Source organism: Bombina bombina, chromosome 6 (genome assembly GCF_027579735.1).
Source record: "Bombina bombina isolate aBomBom1 chromosome 6, aBomBom1.pri, whole genome shotgun sequence".
Taxonomy (NCBI): domain Eukaryota; kingdom Metazoa; phylum Chordata; class Amphibia; order Anura; family Bombinatoridae; genus Bombina; species Bombina bombina.
Genome location: NC_069504.1, coordinates 21,372,138 through 21,389,155, shown reverse-complemented (window position 1 = coordinate 21,389,155; position 17,018 = coordinate 21,372,138).

Here is a 17,018-nt window from a genome sequence, read left to right as displayed (position 1 = left end):
CACATACACACACATACTGTAATGCACACTGTCACATACACACACATACTGTAATGCACCCTGTCACATACACACACATACTGCAATGCACACTGTCACATACACACAGACTGTAATGCACACTGTCACATTCATACACATACTGGGTTATACCATAACAATTGGTGGCAAGCGACGGGATGATCCTCATCGCCCAGAAGAGCAACTACACATCCGGACCTAATGGAATACCGTATGAAAGACTAAAAAGAGCCACCCTTAAAGACCTGCTAGAACAACGGGGCAGACAGCCCAGTAACCTCAGGAAGAGGGAGATTATTACAATACTGACCGAGATGGACGGAGTACCAGGGCCCAAGTGAACCAATGAGCCCAGCATAACAGACAGAACCCCCGAAGAAGCAAGCTTTGACCGGGCAGTTAAAATAAGACTGGCACATTATGGCCCCAACCTGAATGCAGAAATTATCAACCAGGTCATAGCAGCTGTGGAGACAAACCTACTTCGCCAAAGCGGCGCTGCAGCAGCCCAAGTCCCAGCAACCCCAGTGGAAATGAGAAAAGCACATTTTGCAGCTTTTAAAAACTTCATGGAAACAGAAGGAGAGATTGATGGGTACCTTGTGGATTTTGAGAGACAATGTGCACTACACAAGGTACCCGCAGAGGACTGGGTCACGATATTATCCGGACAATTATCCGGCCAGGCCTGCAAGGCTTTTCGGCCATTCCAGATGAGGAAGTCAGGGATTATAATGCTGTAAAAGAGGCTCTGCTTTCCAGGTATGCAATTATAGCGGAGGCATACAGGAGACGGTTCAGAGACACTGTTAAACTAGCTGGAGATTCCTACGTCGAGTGGGCATTTAAGGTGCACCACACAGCAGCTCACTGGATAGCGGGGTGCCAAGCCGTATCTGGGGAAGAGGTGCTGCAGCTATTCCTGTTGGAACATTGCTTCGACAAGTTATCCGCAGGAGTTAGAGAGTGGGTTCGGGACCGTAAACCATCCACTCTGCATGAAGCTGCTCGCCTGGCAGATGAGTATACGGATGCCCGTAAACTGGACACTGCTACCACTAAGATCCCTGCCAGAGTGGAGTACAGACCCACAGTCACCCCAGCAGCTACCAGTTACCAACCCCCGGCGCAACGCTCTACCACACCGCCTTCAGCCACAAACTATCCTCAGACAGCCCGGTTCAACTCACGGGATTACTCACAGCCTATTCGGTGCTTTGGATGTAAGCAACTAGGGCACAAAAGACCAGAGTGTCCCCTAAACACAGCGAACCAAGCACAGTCCTGGAGAAGACCCACCAGCGGAAACCCACGTAACCCTCAGCCTACTGCCCACTGCTTAGAGGAGGAAGAATGCTGGGGCATCCTACACAAAGCAGACCCCGTGCATGCTGCCCACCAGGATAACCGGCAACAACACCGGCAACTGGTTAAAGTGAATGGGAAGGAGGTCAGTGGTCTACTGGATACTGGTGCTACCATGACCTTGCTCCAAAAGAACTTGGTGTCTGAGAACCAGCACACCAGAGACACTGTGTCTGTGAGGGTAGCAGGGGGCGCTGTGTTCCGCCTACCTGTTGCCCGGGTACATTTGGATTGGGGAGTGGGCTCTAGACATGTGAATGTGGGGGTCATGAAGTTCTTACCAGCTGATGTTCTCCTTGGAAATAACTTGGCCCCCCTTGTTTCTGCCTACGCTCCCATGGGTCCCACCGATGTTAACCCTGTGACTACCCGTGCCCAGATCCGTGCCGCAGAGACTGACCCACCTGCTGCTGAGCCCCAGGACGCTGAGCTCATTAAATCTCTGTCCGCTATTGATAAGTGGAAGTCCCGTTACAATGCACTGATGAAGGAGAAGTAGTCAAGTAGAGGATGAAATGGTCACGTTAAACAATCACGTAACGGTGTTAGCGGGAGAAAAGAGGAGTGCAAAGGAAAAAGCGCGTTTAGAACTGGAATCTCTGCTAGACAAGCTGCACCGACAGACCGCAGAAAATACCAGCTTCAGAGTGGAACATGAAACATTAAAGACAAACTTAGCGACACTGGAGAAAAAGCTGACGCTGGCTCATAGTTAGGTGCAGCAACTCAAGGCAACCCTACATCAGTATCAAGGGCTTGTGGATACCTATAAAGAGCAGGTACAAAAAACTTGTAAAGAAGCCGAAGAGATTTGTCTCCAACTAGAAAGAAGCGTCTCTGAAAACAAAAACTTGAAGGAATGTTTAGCCCTGGTCTAGGCACTGAAGAAGTTGAACCCTTATTTATACGGACAGGAATTCTCTCTCATAACGGGAATGCAGATGGATTGTCCCGGCAAACTGACATTCCTACCACCTCCTAGTCCGTTCATCCCCAAGTTGTCCCGCCAAAGGGGGGACATGTGACAGACCCCTCCGTCACCCTGTAATGCTCACTGTCACATTCATACACATACTTTAATGCACACAGAAAGTGCAGGGCAAATAGCCCGGAACGTAGCTAAGGGTTAAGGCCTGGAGGAGTGAGTGCTGCTGTGTGTGTGTGTTAGTTACAATGTTGCATTGTGTTGGGAGGGGTTTACTAACCTTATAAGAGGGATATGCAGGGATTCCACTTCCTCTTTGTTCCTGTGACTCCCAGAAGATCTTTCAGCTTAGCAGTTTGCAGTGGAAGGCGAATCTGGAGAATGGGAAGAGATGGAGTTAGAGGATGTCGATTGGGTCGCACCATCCCCATCTGGAAATATTACGGTGGGTCTGGGCCATGTGTCTAAGCTGTGTCTGCCTGTTTCTCCCTCAGGGGGGGAGGGTAGCCCGGGGGGGAGGGTAGCCCTGTTTTATTTTCTTCTCCTGCACGGGAGAATTTAGTTGGGGATGGTGGGCCCAGGCAGGCTTATCAGCCTGTCGGGATTGAGTGTAGACCCCCAGGGGATGTAGGGCCTGAGGGGCGAGCAAGCGCTCCGGTTTGTCGTCCCTTTCAGCATTCAAAATGGCCGCCGCGTCGACTTCCGGTGACGTCGCGCGTCCTTACGTCACTTCCGGTGATGTCACTTCCGCTCGCGGCATTCGCAATCTGGCCAGTGAACCGAGCGGATTCTTCCCCCCTGGCTCCGGAGGTAAGAAGGGAGCACCTCGGGGACACACACCCACTCTTGGGGGCAAAACAGCTAGGCCTCAGGAGGCCGAAGGGGCACATAGTAGGCCAGGACAGGGGGCAGAGGCGGAGAGTCACGGGGCAAGTGAGATTGAGGAAGCGGGTCAGCAGGGCCCCTCGGGGGGCAATCCGGGCGTGGCGCAGCAGGGAGTGCGCACAAGAGCCGCAGCGGGAACAAGCAATAAGGGAGGGGATGCCAAGAGGGCACCCTCCTCGCGCTCGCGGCCTACGTTAGGAGGGGGCAAAGCCAAGGCGGCCCCCGCATGCGCCGTGGCCCAAAGTAAAGGGAAGGCCCCCGCGGCTAAAACCGCGCATAAAGGGGCCAGTGTGGCACATAGTTCAGGGGGTGACACCGCGGTAGCGGAGCCCCAGGAGCAAGGCCTGCAGGGTAGGTTGACGCCCAGCAGGACCTCACCAGCACGGTCGGGGCAAATAGCCACGAGAGGGGCTGTAAAAAGGGGGCATGCTAGCATTAGCGATCGCCCTGGGGAAGGCCTGGAGAGCCCTGGGAGGGGGTTGGTAAGACAGGCCAGGGGATCGAAGTCTCAGGGCCGGTGAAGGACTGTGAGATTTCAGGAGGATTCTGCTAGTGGGCTGGCCACCAGTACGGATGATGATATGAGTTTGGCATGCGGTGTTAGTGAAAGCGACCGGGAAGGGTATCTAGAATCTGGGGATGGGGAGGAGATGGCTGGCTCTTCCCGAGGTACTCCCCTCTTGGCTTCTATTTTGCAGGTACCCAGGACATCCTCATCCAGCAGGGACATGGCGACTCAGAGTTCCGGAGCTCTTGTGCCGAGAGGAGTCAGCAGTGCTTCTGGACAAGGCCAGGCCGCATTGGGTGCTTCCTCTGATGAGTTACAAATTGGTTTACCTAGGGGGCGGTGTAATTCCTCCAGCTCTAGTGGGTCAGGTTCGGGGTCTGAGATAGACGGGTCCCTGGGTTTGCACACGAAAGGGCATAGGAGGATGTATAGAATGTTGAGAAAGATGAGTAGGGGCAATCACGGGGATGGCAATGCCAGTAGTGTGGCGCAGTCATCTCAACTCCTAGGGGTTGCTGGGGGGTCACCACAGGCGGTGAACAGAAAGGCAGTGGTACATGGGGATACTTATTCGTGCCAGGTACACAGTTTGCATGCACACCTCAAGTCTAAGATGGTGAAGCATATCCAGGATGGTAAGTATGTGAACATGTTTGAGCTGTCGGCAGAGGCTTTTAAGTTTAAGGAAATGGCGGAGGACGGTACGGGCCCTAAGAAATTTAGGAGGCCCGATACACTTGAGGAGTGGCATCAGTGTTTCCGGGTCTACGCCACTTGCTACTTGGAGAGGTTTCCCGATCAGGGGACTGCCCTCTTTAAGTACGTCGACACCATTGATGCAATACACAGAAAGTTTGCTGATGGTGCGTGGAGAGAGTACGATATGCTATATCGGAAGAAGAAGGTGGGCAATCCATTGCTTGACTTTGGCACAATGGATTTGCACCTCTAGGCGCATCTTGATGTGGAACGGAGGGCGCAGGGAGGCTCCACGGCGGTATCGCCGGGGAGTAGGCAGACATTGCGCTTTCGACGGCGGCAAAGGGGTGTGTGCTGGCGATATCAGGACAAAGCGTGCGAGCAGGGCACATCGTGCACGTTCAAGCACGTTTGTAAGTTCTGCAGCGTACAACACCCTGGAGCTGATTGCTCCAAGAAGAGAGATACCCAAACTGATCGGTTTGGGGGCAAGGGAGGCGCTGGGAGTAAGGACGGATTCGCCCCTTAGGGTCCATGTTATTGGCAAATGGTTGAGCAGGTACCCGGACAGGGCGGCTGCTCAGCTGTTGGATAGCGGCTTGCGCGGGGGTTTCGTTATACCGGTAGTAGGTCGGGTATTGGGAGCCCGAGACAGGAAGAACTTGAAATCGGCTTCTCAGTACCCTGAGGCAGTCAGGGAGAAGTTGGGAAAAGAAGTGGCCTTGGGTAGGGTTACGGGCCCTTTCGGGGAATTACCACTGCCGGACTTAGTTATTTCCCCGCTGGGGGTCGTCCCAAAAAGGAAAAGGGCAAGTTCTGGCTCATATAGCACCTCTCTTATCTGAAAGGGCAGTCGGTAAACGACGCCATTCCGGAGGAATTAAGCTCAGTCCGTTACCAGTCGTTTGACGACGCGCTGGCTATGGTCAGGGAACGGGGCCCTGGAGCCTTGATGGCGAAGTTAGACATAGAATCCCCGTTCCAGCTTCTCCCGATTCACCCATCATCCTTCAGGCTGATGGGGTGTTGGTTTGAAGTGGGTTATTATGTTGACCGTTGTCTGCCCATGGGCTGTTCAATATCCTGCGCGTATTTCGAAGCATTCAGCATTTTCCTGCACTGTGCAGTGGTCTCGGTGGCTGGGAGTGACAGAGTTGCGCACTATTTGGACGATTTTCTCCTGGTTGGGGCGGCCAACTCGCAAGAATGTGCCTCTTTAATGAAAGTCATGAGGTTCATGATGGCACACACACGCTGTAATGCACACTGTCACATACACACATACTGTAATACACACTGTCACATACACACACACTGTAATGTACACTGTCACATACACACACACACTGTAATGCACACTGTCACATACACACACACTGTAATACACACTGTCACATACACACACACTGTAATGCACACTGTCACATACACACACATACTGTAATACACACTGTCACATACAAACACACTGTAATATACACTGTCACATACACACACACACTGTAATGCACACTGTCACATACACACACAGTGTAATGCTCACTATCACATACACACACACTGTCACACACACTGTAATGCACACTGTCACATACACACATACTGTAATGCTCACTGTCACGCACACACTGTAATGCACACTGTCACATACACACATACTGTAATGTACACTGTCACATACACACACACACTGTAATGCACACTGTCACATACACACACAGTGTAATGCTCACTATCACATACACACACACTGTCACACACACTGTAATGCACACTGTCACATACACACATACTGTAATGCTCACTGTCACGCACACACTGTAATGCACACTGTCACATACACACACACACACACACTGTAATACTCATTGTCACATACATACACATACTGTAATGTTCACTGTCACATACACACATACTGTAATGCTCACTGTCACATACACCACACATTCTGTAATTCACACTGTCACATACACACACACTGTAATGCACACTGTCACATACACACACATACTGGTGGGCCCCGCAAACGAGGGGCATAGTGGGAGGGGCCCTTTGACCTCATGGGAGGCGGCAGTCCCTATAGGTTTGAAGAGGAGTGGCTCCAGAGGACGTTATTTAGGGAAGGGGCGTGTTCTAGTGCCATTTACGTTTTTTCTTACCTGTTCATGGAAGGAGCATGGAGAAGTTTTTTTGAAGATTATTTTGTGGCGTTGGAGCATGGAGATAGAGGAGCTGCTCTTGAAGATCCGTTCCATTGCTGCCAAGAGGGGTCCTGCTTGGATCCGGGATCAGATGTCGGGTCTTCTGGGAACCGTGGAGGTCATCGCGGAGGAGGAAACTTCGGCTCCTAGAACCCGCCCTGCACGGTGGTCACGGCCTCCTGTACAGCTCAGTCCAGAGCAGAGGTCTTTAGGTACACGTCGCAGAAGGAGCCATAGCGGGGACACTAGGAGACTGTCAAAGAAGATCTCAGCTGCAGCAGAAGTTGTGTCGGAGGCGGCTAGATCCGATTCCTTAGGTGATGTCCGTCATTCTGCGGCAGTGGAGGTCCACGCTGAGTCGCATGTGGGGGCAGGTGAGGTGTTGCAGGAGCCAGTACACGGCCATGGGGGGCCTGAATTGGAGTGCATGATAGGGGTGGCGGCAGAGCACATGGGGCACGAAGACTCAACTGAGCCAGTTTCTGTTATGGGAGGAGATTGTGATGAGGGGGCAAGGTGAATATGTGGGGGAGGAGGGCTGTATGTTGTGTATAAGGGGTAGTGAATTTATGGTAATTGATACTTGGCCTACTGGGGGGGAGAGGGTGGGGTCAGCCCTGCATTATTTCCCGGTCCCAGTGAGCCTGGGGCATTTACGATGCATATTGGGGAATGGCCTCCTGCTAAGGGATGTGTCAAGGGGAAGGGCCTTGGTAGAATTTTCCAGAAGGGACAGCCTACACGGTCCTCCAGGCCTGCTAGGAGGTCCGGGGGAGGGAGCGGTTCACATGGTAGGAATTTCCATAATGTATACTTGGATCCAGTCCTTATTGATTCTTTCCCAAGCTTCTCTGAGGGTGAGGATGCGGTCCCTCCTTCTCCGGTCCCTAGGGGTGCTAGACCCAGGGTCAGTTTGCAATTAAGGGGTTCTGCTCAGTCTTCAGGGAGGGGGGTTTTGTCTGGGCCTATTGATGGGGGTCATGCACTTTGTAATGTTTCAACTGCCAGTGTTACTAATACTTTTTCTGTAGCAGGATCAAAGGTCTCCAACTTGCAGGGATCTGTGCCTTTTGACGGCGGGGAGGAGGAACCCTTCTGCCTGGCAGACTCCTGGACAGACACGATCCGACTGGACCCTGATGAGGACTCATTAGGGGGTGAACCCCTTGATGCTATGGTAGGGGTTGGTAGAAGCACACATGTGGGTGGGGGTTGTTTCAGCTGGCGCTCTTCCTGCCATTAGTGCTGCAGTTCCTATTGTTTCTAAGGGCGCCCTCGTTAAATCCCCTGAGCTTCGGGTGGCCGATACAGCCAAGTCCCGGTCTTGCCTTTGGTCCATTGGTCCTTTGGGTTTACATTTGACGAAGGAGCTTAGGGATAAGATATGTTCCAGCGAGTATATTGAGTTGTTTTCTTTGCTCCCTTTGGAGCAGTCGTTTGAGGTCCCTGATGATTCTAAGAAGGACAGTTCTAAAAAAGAGTATGAGGAGCGGAAGAAGCATTATTGGAAACTGCCAAAAACCTTTACCAATTGATTTCAGGCATTTTTAATTTATGGTAGTGTCATGGCTGAGAAGTTTCCGGATCAGGGGGCTCCTATGTTTTGTTATTTTGATGAAATTGCTGCTGCTCAGCACACTTACGGGGGTATGGCGTGGTGGATGTACGACGAGCATTTTCGTCAACGGCTCGCAGTAAAGCCCGATATGAGGTGGGATGACCGGGACATGGGTCTCTGGCTCAAAGTAATGACTCCGCTTAGGGCAGCGCAGCCCTTTCGGTCCACAGCCGGTGCTTCGGCTGTGGCTGCCTCGCCGGCGATGGGCAAAAAAAGGTTTCTGCTTTGCATATAACGAGGGGCAATGTAAGTGGGGGTCCTCCTGCAAGTTTAGACATGAGTGCTCTGGTTGTGGGGGAGCCCATGCTTTTGCAAAATTCTTTAGGAAACGAAAAGTCATGGTTAAGCTGGATCCTCCTAAGGAAGGGGGTGTCCCCAATCAGGGTGGAAAGGTTGGAGCCCTGGTTAGGTCATTACGTCAATAACTCGGGTTGTCAGGAGAAGGCGGCCAAACTGCTGCACAGCTTTACCTTCGTTTTTATTATACCTTCAGTTGGGGGTTTGCAAAAGCTAGGGAGTGGCCCCAGGTGATTAGGGACAAGCTTTTCAAGGAAGTTGAGTTGGGTAGGATGGCTGGGCCTTTTGTTTCCTTGCAGTTCCCGGACATGCAGATATCTTCATTGGGTATTGTCCCAAAAAAGGAAGCAGGGAGGTTTCGGTTGATACACCATCTGTCCTTCCCGAAGGGTAGTTCGGTCAATGATGGTATCCCTCCTGAACTAGCATCTGTGAAATATGCGTCTTTTGATTCTGCAGTTAACTTGGTGAGAACGGCGGGAAAATGTGCTCTAATGGCGAAGGTTGATATTCAGTCTGCTTTTCATCTACTTCTGGTGCATCTGGTTTCTCACAAGTTACTTGGCTGTTGTTTTGAGGGCGAAGTGTTTGTTGATCTGTGCCTCCCGATGGGGTACTCCATCTCGTGCTCGCTCTTCGAAAGTTTTAGCACGTTTTTGGAGTGGGTGGTCAGGGAGCAGGCTGGTTTTTCATCTGTTGTCCACTACATGGACGATTTTTTGTTTGTGGGTCCAGCGGGCGTTTCGGTTTGTGAAGTGTTGCGTGATACTTTTTACCGTATTGCTGATGATTTTGGAGTGCCTATCGCTTTTGAGAAATCCGAAGACCATTCTAAGTTTCCTAGGTATTACCATTGACACTGCGTTGATGGAATGTAGGCTCCCTGTCAGTACTCTTGTGTTTCCTCTCGGCCTCTAAGGTTAAGCTAGTTGAAATGCAGTCCTTGATTTGCAAATTAAATTTTGCAAGTCGAATCATTCCAGTTGGTAGGGTTTTTTGTTGCAGGCTGTCGTTAGCTACGGCTGGCGTTCGGCAGCCTCATCATTTCATACGTTTGACTGTGCCCATTAAAAATCAGGGTTTGGAAGGTTTTTCTAGAGAATTTTAATGGGTCCGCTTTGATTCAGGTGTCCAGGGTCTCGAGCAAGGAGCTGGGACTGGTGACGGATGCCGCTGGGAGTAAAGGTTTTGGCGCTATCTTTGGGAATGGATGGTGTGCGGCCTCTTGACCAGAAGAGTGTGTTGAGAGTGAAGTGATAACCAATTTGGTGTTTTTGGAATTTTTCCCTATCGTGGTCGCTCTGTTTGTTTGGGGCGATGAATTTAGGGACTGGTCTGTCTTGTTATCTACGGATAAAATGGGGGTGATGGCTGCGATTAATGGTTTGAGCTCATCATCTCCTCCGGTGATTCGTCTTTTGAGGGTTTTTGTTTTGCAGTGTATGAGATTGAATGTATGGGTTAAGGCAAAACACAACCCTGGGGTCCAGAATTCGATCGCTGATGCACTTTCTCGTTTTCAGTGGAAGCGCTTTCAGGAGCTGGCTCCATTTGCAGACGAGTTGCTGAAAGAAGTGCCAGATTACTTATGGAGCCTTTGTACGGGGACTTGCCGATCTGGTGAGATCTTCCTTGGCTCCAAGTTCTTGGAAAGCTTATTCCAAAATTTGGGGAGAATGGGAGTCTTAACTTTCTCAGCAAGGTATGTCTGATGGTGATCAGCTTTGCCAGGGGGTTCTGTTGGGATGGATTTGGAGTTGGAAAACTTATAGGTTGTCTCCTACTGCAATCGATAAACGGCTGCGCTGGCCTTTTAAGTTACTGGGTGTTGTTGACATCACTAAAGTGTTTTGTGTGCAGAAAATTATTAAGTGCCTGAAAAGGCAAGGGAGTAGAGGCGATGGTCGCCGCCCAGTATATTTCTCACTTCTGTCCAAATTGTGGAAGGTGTTGTTGTCGGTTTGTAATTCCTTTTTTGAAAAAATGCTTTTTCAGACGGCTTTTTCTTTGGCCTTCTTTGGGGCTTTTCAGATTTCGGAGCTGATCTAGGGATGTTCAAGGGGGTTTGGGTGTTGAGGATGTCAGTGTAACGGACTCTCATGTGTCCATATTTTTGAGATGATCGAAGACAGATCAGCTGGGTAAGGGAAAAACAGTGATTCTTTATCCTACTGGGGTTGAGGTGTGCCCGTGCTTGGCCTTGAGTAAGTTTTTGGCAGCTAGGCCGGTGGTGAGAGGTTCATTATTGATTCATATTGATGGTAGGGCCCTGTCTCAATACCAATTCTGGGCGGTTTTTGCAAAGGCGTTGTGCGTCTTAGGTTGCAATCCTATCGAATTTGGATCACTTCTTTGGGTTTGGGGGTCGATGTTGTTAAAGGTGTTGGGAGATGGGAGTCCAATTCTTTCCGTTCATATGTTCGCCCACACTTGTTGCTTTAATCACAACAGTGCTGTTTTTTCCTCTTTTCCAGATCCTCTGCAGGTTTGGGTGGTTGGCCATTCTTAAATTTACTGGGCGCGGGGTCCAGAGAGGATGGACTCTAACTTGGTTTTGGATGGGACAAGGCTGTGTTTCGGTGGTTTGGCATTCGGGGCCTGCGTTGGGACCAAGTTTTGTTATCTGTGATGGGTTTTGCAAAGCAATTTCTTCTAATGTACTTGTTGTTCTCTCTGGTGGCAACAATTTGGGATTCTTGCCTCAGAAAGAACTGGTGAGGAGGATTAAGAGGGATTTGTCTCGAATGAGGAGTTTGTTTCCTGGACTATTGATAGTGTGGTCTGCCATGGTTCCGCGTTTGTACTGGCGAGGGGCCTGGGATGCTTATAGGTTGGACATCAGCAGACGTAAGGTGAATAAGTTGGTGTCTTCCTTTATGAGGCGGATTAATGGTGCAGTGGTCCATCATGTGGATTTGGAAGATGTGGGGAATGATGAGTTTTATTTGCAGGATGGCGTTCACTTGAAGGAATTCAGTTTGAGACTTTTCATTCTGGCCATTCAAGACGAACTTCAATTGCTGATCTGAGGTTTGGCGGAACGTGGGAAGTGGTGACTTCCCAGTTTTTGGCGGGTTGCTAGCATCATCAATTTTCAGACCAAGACAGGAAAAGGGCTGGTTGGTAGCCTCCCCAAGGGGGGGGGGGGGGAAGCTAGGTAATTAGCTCCTTGGGCATGGGGTCCCTTGGAGCTGGTTTTAAATTTGAATGAAACGGAATTAGCATCTTGCTAAGTCCACCTGAGTAAAAGACGGACTGGTCGTAGTTTAAAAAGTTAACCTTAAAAGGTTTGAAAAGGTTAACTTTATTTGAGGCTGGCACAATAATAATAATAAGGCTTGGGTAAATGCAATAAGTTATGTGGTTAGCATTTGCAAATCGTTATTTATGTTTTATGTTAAGTTAATAAACAGACTGTGGCCAGAATTTTATACCCAAATATGACTCTGTCTTTATTTATATTTATGTTAAGATTTGTTAAGGTTATGGTGATTAAGGGCCGGGTAATCGACGACTCAGTGGGTCATGTAATGCTCACTGTCACACACACACACACCCTGTCACACATGCACACTGTCACATACACACACACTGTAATGCACACTGTCACATACACACACACTGTAATGCTCACTGTCACACACACACACACACACACCCTGTCACACACGCACACTATCACATACACACTGTAATGCACACTGTCACATACACACACATACTGTAATGCACACTGTCACATACACACACATACTGTAATGCACACTGTCACATACACACACACTGTAATGCACACTGTCACATACACACACATACTGGAATGCACACTGTCACATACACACACACTGTAATGCACACTGTCACATGCACACACATACTGTAATGCACACTGTCACACACACACACTGTAATGCACACTGTCACACACACACACACACCCTGTCACACGCACACTGTCACATACACACACATACTGTAATGCACACTGTCACATACACACACACTGTAATGCACAATGTCACATTCACACATACACACACTGTAATGCACACTGTCACATTCACACATACACTGTAATGCACGCTGTCACATTCACACATACACTGTAATGCACACTCTCACATACACACACACTGTAATGCACACTGTCACATACACACACACTGTAATGCACACTGTCACATACACACACACACTGTAATGCACACTGTCACATACACACATACACACACTGTAATGCACACTGTCACATACACACACACACTGTAATGCACACTGTCACATACACACATACACACACTGTAATGCACACTGTCACATACACACACACTGTAATGCACACTCTCACATACATACATATTTTTTGTCAGTGTCCCCATGAGTGGTGGCTCTGGTATCTGATCTGTACCTTTTTGTGTGAGGTTTGTATTGTTATCAGGAACAGATGGATTTTTCTTATAAATCACCTGTATTACAGATGTATAATATTCTGAAGGTAATATCATCTTGCTGCAATCATACTAAGCACAGGTAAGTATGATCTGTTTCTTGCTTATTAGCTTCTGTGAGCACTACAAATATTGTGCTCTTTACTCATTAGCTGGAGGGAGACTTGCTGCACCCTCTATACACAGCACTGATAGAATCCTCTAATGGTCACTTAGGTCAGAGAATATCTGAGAACAGATGCTGGAGGCACTCAGTAGACAATAAACATCTCTCATATCTGCCAAGAAAGAATTGTTCTGTACTGGACTAACAAGTCACTGTGAGCAGCACATGACATTGTGACCTGCTGGAGAATACACATAGTATATTTATCATGGAGCCGTTGCCTATCAAGAAGCTTGTGGGACACACTAGAGTCCGGAGTTCTGTGTATTTGTCCTCATTTGCCCCGGATTCTGCTGCCCTGGAGCAACTTGAATAAGTTTGTGTTGTTTATTGCTACAGAATCTAATTGTAGCACAGCATTTGCTGATGTAGTACTGTTAAATGAACTGTCAAGAGGGCAGCCGAAGTCTCACCTCACACTGTCAAGCATCTCCGTCTTTATAAAAGCTTCAGTATATTTTACTGTGATCCTTGCTGGACACTCACCCTAGACTAGACGCTCACCCCTCATTAGTCAGTCTGCTACTTTATACACAAACACACTGTTTATTAAATAAAAGCACAAAAGCCGAGTTGTACTTGTGCAATTAACCTTTATGTAGAACTATGCGCCTGCAGATATTTTCACTATATTGTAGCCACCAACAAACATTCTGCTGTTAATATTTTATTTGTTTCACAGTTTATAAACATAATTTGTCTGCAATGATGACCTTTAACGGATACAGAGAAGTTTGCTGCAATGTTAAAAAAAAAAGTGTGAGATATAGAATTATAAACACAGTTGTGCAAAAACCCTAAGTGAACGGCAAATTAAAGGTACTGAACAATAGTTCTAATAATCTTATTGAAAAAAAAAGGTTCTGGAGAATGTGTCTGATGAGTAAAAGTGTAAAAAGCACAGGCAATGCAATCTTACTCTCTCATGCACTTTATTATCAAATCACCTAACAGACCCAAATGCTAAACACAAATATTCACATTCAACCTTAGGAGCCGGACCACTTTTGCTTCATCACCCTGGATAGAGCTTGCTTATTGTTGGCTATATTTAGTCACCAATAAGCAAGTGTAACCCACGCACTGAACCAAAAATGGGCCAGCTCCTAAGCTTTACATTCCTGCTTTTTAAATAAAGATAGCAAGCGAGCGAAGAAAAATTGACAAAAGGAGTAAATTAGAAAGTTGCTTAAAATTGCTGCTCTATTTGAATCATTAAAGAAAAAAAATGGGATTAGTATCTCAGCATGTAAACTGGGGCCTTTATCCTAGTACAGGTGCCAGCTCTAATATATAATCACTGTTGTATATGCATCAGGAAGAAATCACATTATAACAGACCATCTAATTGCACAATACATGTTTTTAAAGCATTAAAAGAGTTATTTGCCTTGTTTTGCAGTCAAGTGGTATACTCCTTGGGGCCTATCTATCAAGCTCCGAATGGAACTTGATGCCCCGTGTTTCTGGCGAGCCTGCAGGCTCGCCAGAAACAGCAATTATGTAGCAGCGGTCACAAAGACCGCTGTTCCATAACCTGTCCGCCTGCTCAGAGCAGGCGGACAGACATCGCCGGAAATCAACCCGATCGAGTACGATCAGGTTGATTGACACCCCCCTGCTGGTGGCCCATTGGCCGCGAGTCTGCAGGGGGCAGCGTTGCACCAGCAGCTCTTGTGAGCTGCTGGTGCAATGCTGACTACAGCAAGCGTATTGCTCGCCGTATTCAGCAAGGTCTGGCGGACCTGATCTGCACTGTCGGATCAGGTCCGCCAGACTTTGATAAATTGGGGCCTGTATGCTTTTTCTCCTCTGCTGATTCCAGACACTGATCAAGCAATTACTGTGCAGAATGTTGTAGGGTTCAGAATTCCGCAGAATACACCCCAGCCTCTCAGCAGCAAGAGATTTAAATTACAGCAAAAGCAGTTACAGTAAATACTGAATTACACTGCAAATTCTTTTCACTGCACATAATTAAACATTTATAGGGAATTACCTGTTTGCTATACAGATTAGCGCATCCTCAGATCTCTAGTTAACTAGAACAAGTGTCACAAAACATAAAAATACCTTACAAAGTACAGTTACACTCATAATAACACCATCTAATAAAAAATATTCACAAAAAGTTATAAAGGTTTAAAGATATTAGGCAAAGGGCTTTAATATTGAGACATACATATACATGTCTAAAGATGGAGATATAGATATATACTGTATACAGTATATATATATGTACAGATGTATTTATGTATTTATATGTGTATATATTTATATGTGTATATATGTATTTATTATATAAATACACGTGTACACACATATAAACACATAAATACACGTGTACACACATATAGACACATAAATACACGTTTACACACATATAAAGACATAAATACACGTGTACACATATAAAAACACATAAATACACATGTACACACATATAAACACATAAATACACGTGTACACATATATAGATACATAAATACACGTGTACACACATATAAACACATAAATACACGTGTACACACATATAGACACATAAATACACGTTTATACACATATAAATACATAAATACGCATGTACACACATATAGACACATATAGACACATAAATACACATATAAATACATAAATACGCATGTACACACATATAGACACATAAATACACGTTTACACACATATATAAACACATAAATACACGTGTACACACATATAGACACATAAATACACATGTAACACCGAGGGGTACAGTGCACTAGTTGGCATGTTTGATTGGCTGATTAGCTTTTATTAGATAACACATGATATCATGTACACATAAATATCAGTCAGCATATTGTGTTGGCTGGATATATCTATAGAAAACGGAACCATGAACTGATCTAGAATTTATCAGCTAAACAAATGTTAATAAATAGATCTCCCCAGTCATATCAGCAGCAGACAAATACATCTGTAAAATGTTTATCCCTGAATCTCTCAATAAACCTCTCCTAGCTCAGCCCTACAATTTGTTTAGATTCTAAAACAGCCAAAAGGGCGTAACCCTTCTGCAAAATGTGCCAAGTTGTTCATCAAGGTATAGATGTGATTAGAGTCTGTTCATTGCTGTGAGTGAGATTGAACCCCAAGGCACCATCGTAACGAGTTTATCTTTCAATATTAATAGGAGCTGACATTTTTGTAAGTTGTGTGTATCAAAATCCTCTGGTTACAGGCAGACAGAGAAGTCTTTTTAAAGACTGCTGATGTGAATAACAATCGCCTAGATTACAAGTTCTGCGATATAGAGGGTGCAAAACGAATGCAACAAAAGTTGCGTTATTACACCGTCCATAGCGCTGCCATTACAAGTTTCTGAAAAGCCGCATTGTGCGTGCAATATGGTGGCGATAAGCTCCATACCGCACAAAATCCAAGGGCTGAGAATACCTGCTTGTGCACGCTTTCCCCATAGACATCAATGGGGAGAGAGTGTTAGAAAAAAACCACCTGAAGCACATAATGAAAAGATTTGTAACGCAAGCCTATTGGCAGTGGCGACTCTAGGAAAAATATATAGGGGGGCACATAAGATACCACAGTCAAACTGGGGGGGCACTAATAATTTTCACCACTAAGTCATACCACAGAAAATAAACAATATATATAAATAAGATTTCAAAATACCAGAGTAATGCGGTGTGCGATTATACCTTTCTAATGTACAAACCTAATACGTAAAAGAGAAGCTTTAAACAGTTTTCCTTTCTTCCTCAGTTATTGCTTCAGACCTGAGAAAGAGAGGAAAACTCTCAAAAGCTTTTCTTATAGAGATAAACTCTCTCACACACACAGTCACAGATACACACTGTCACACACAGAGATACTGTCACACAC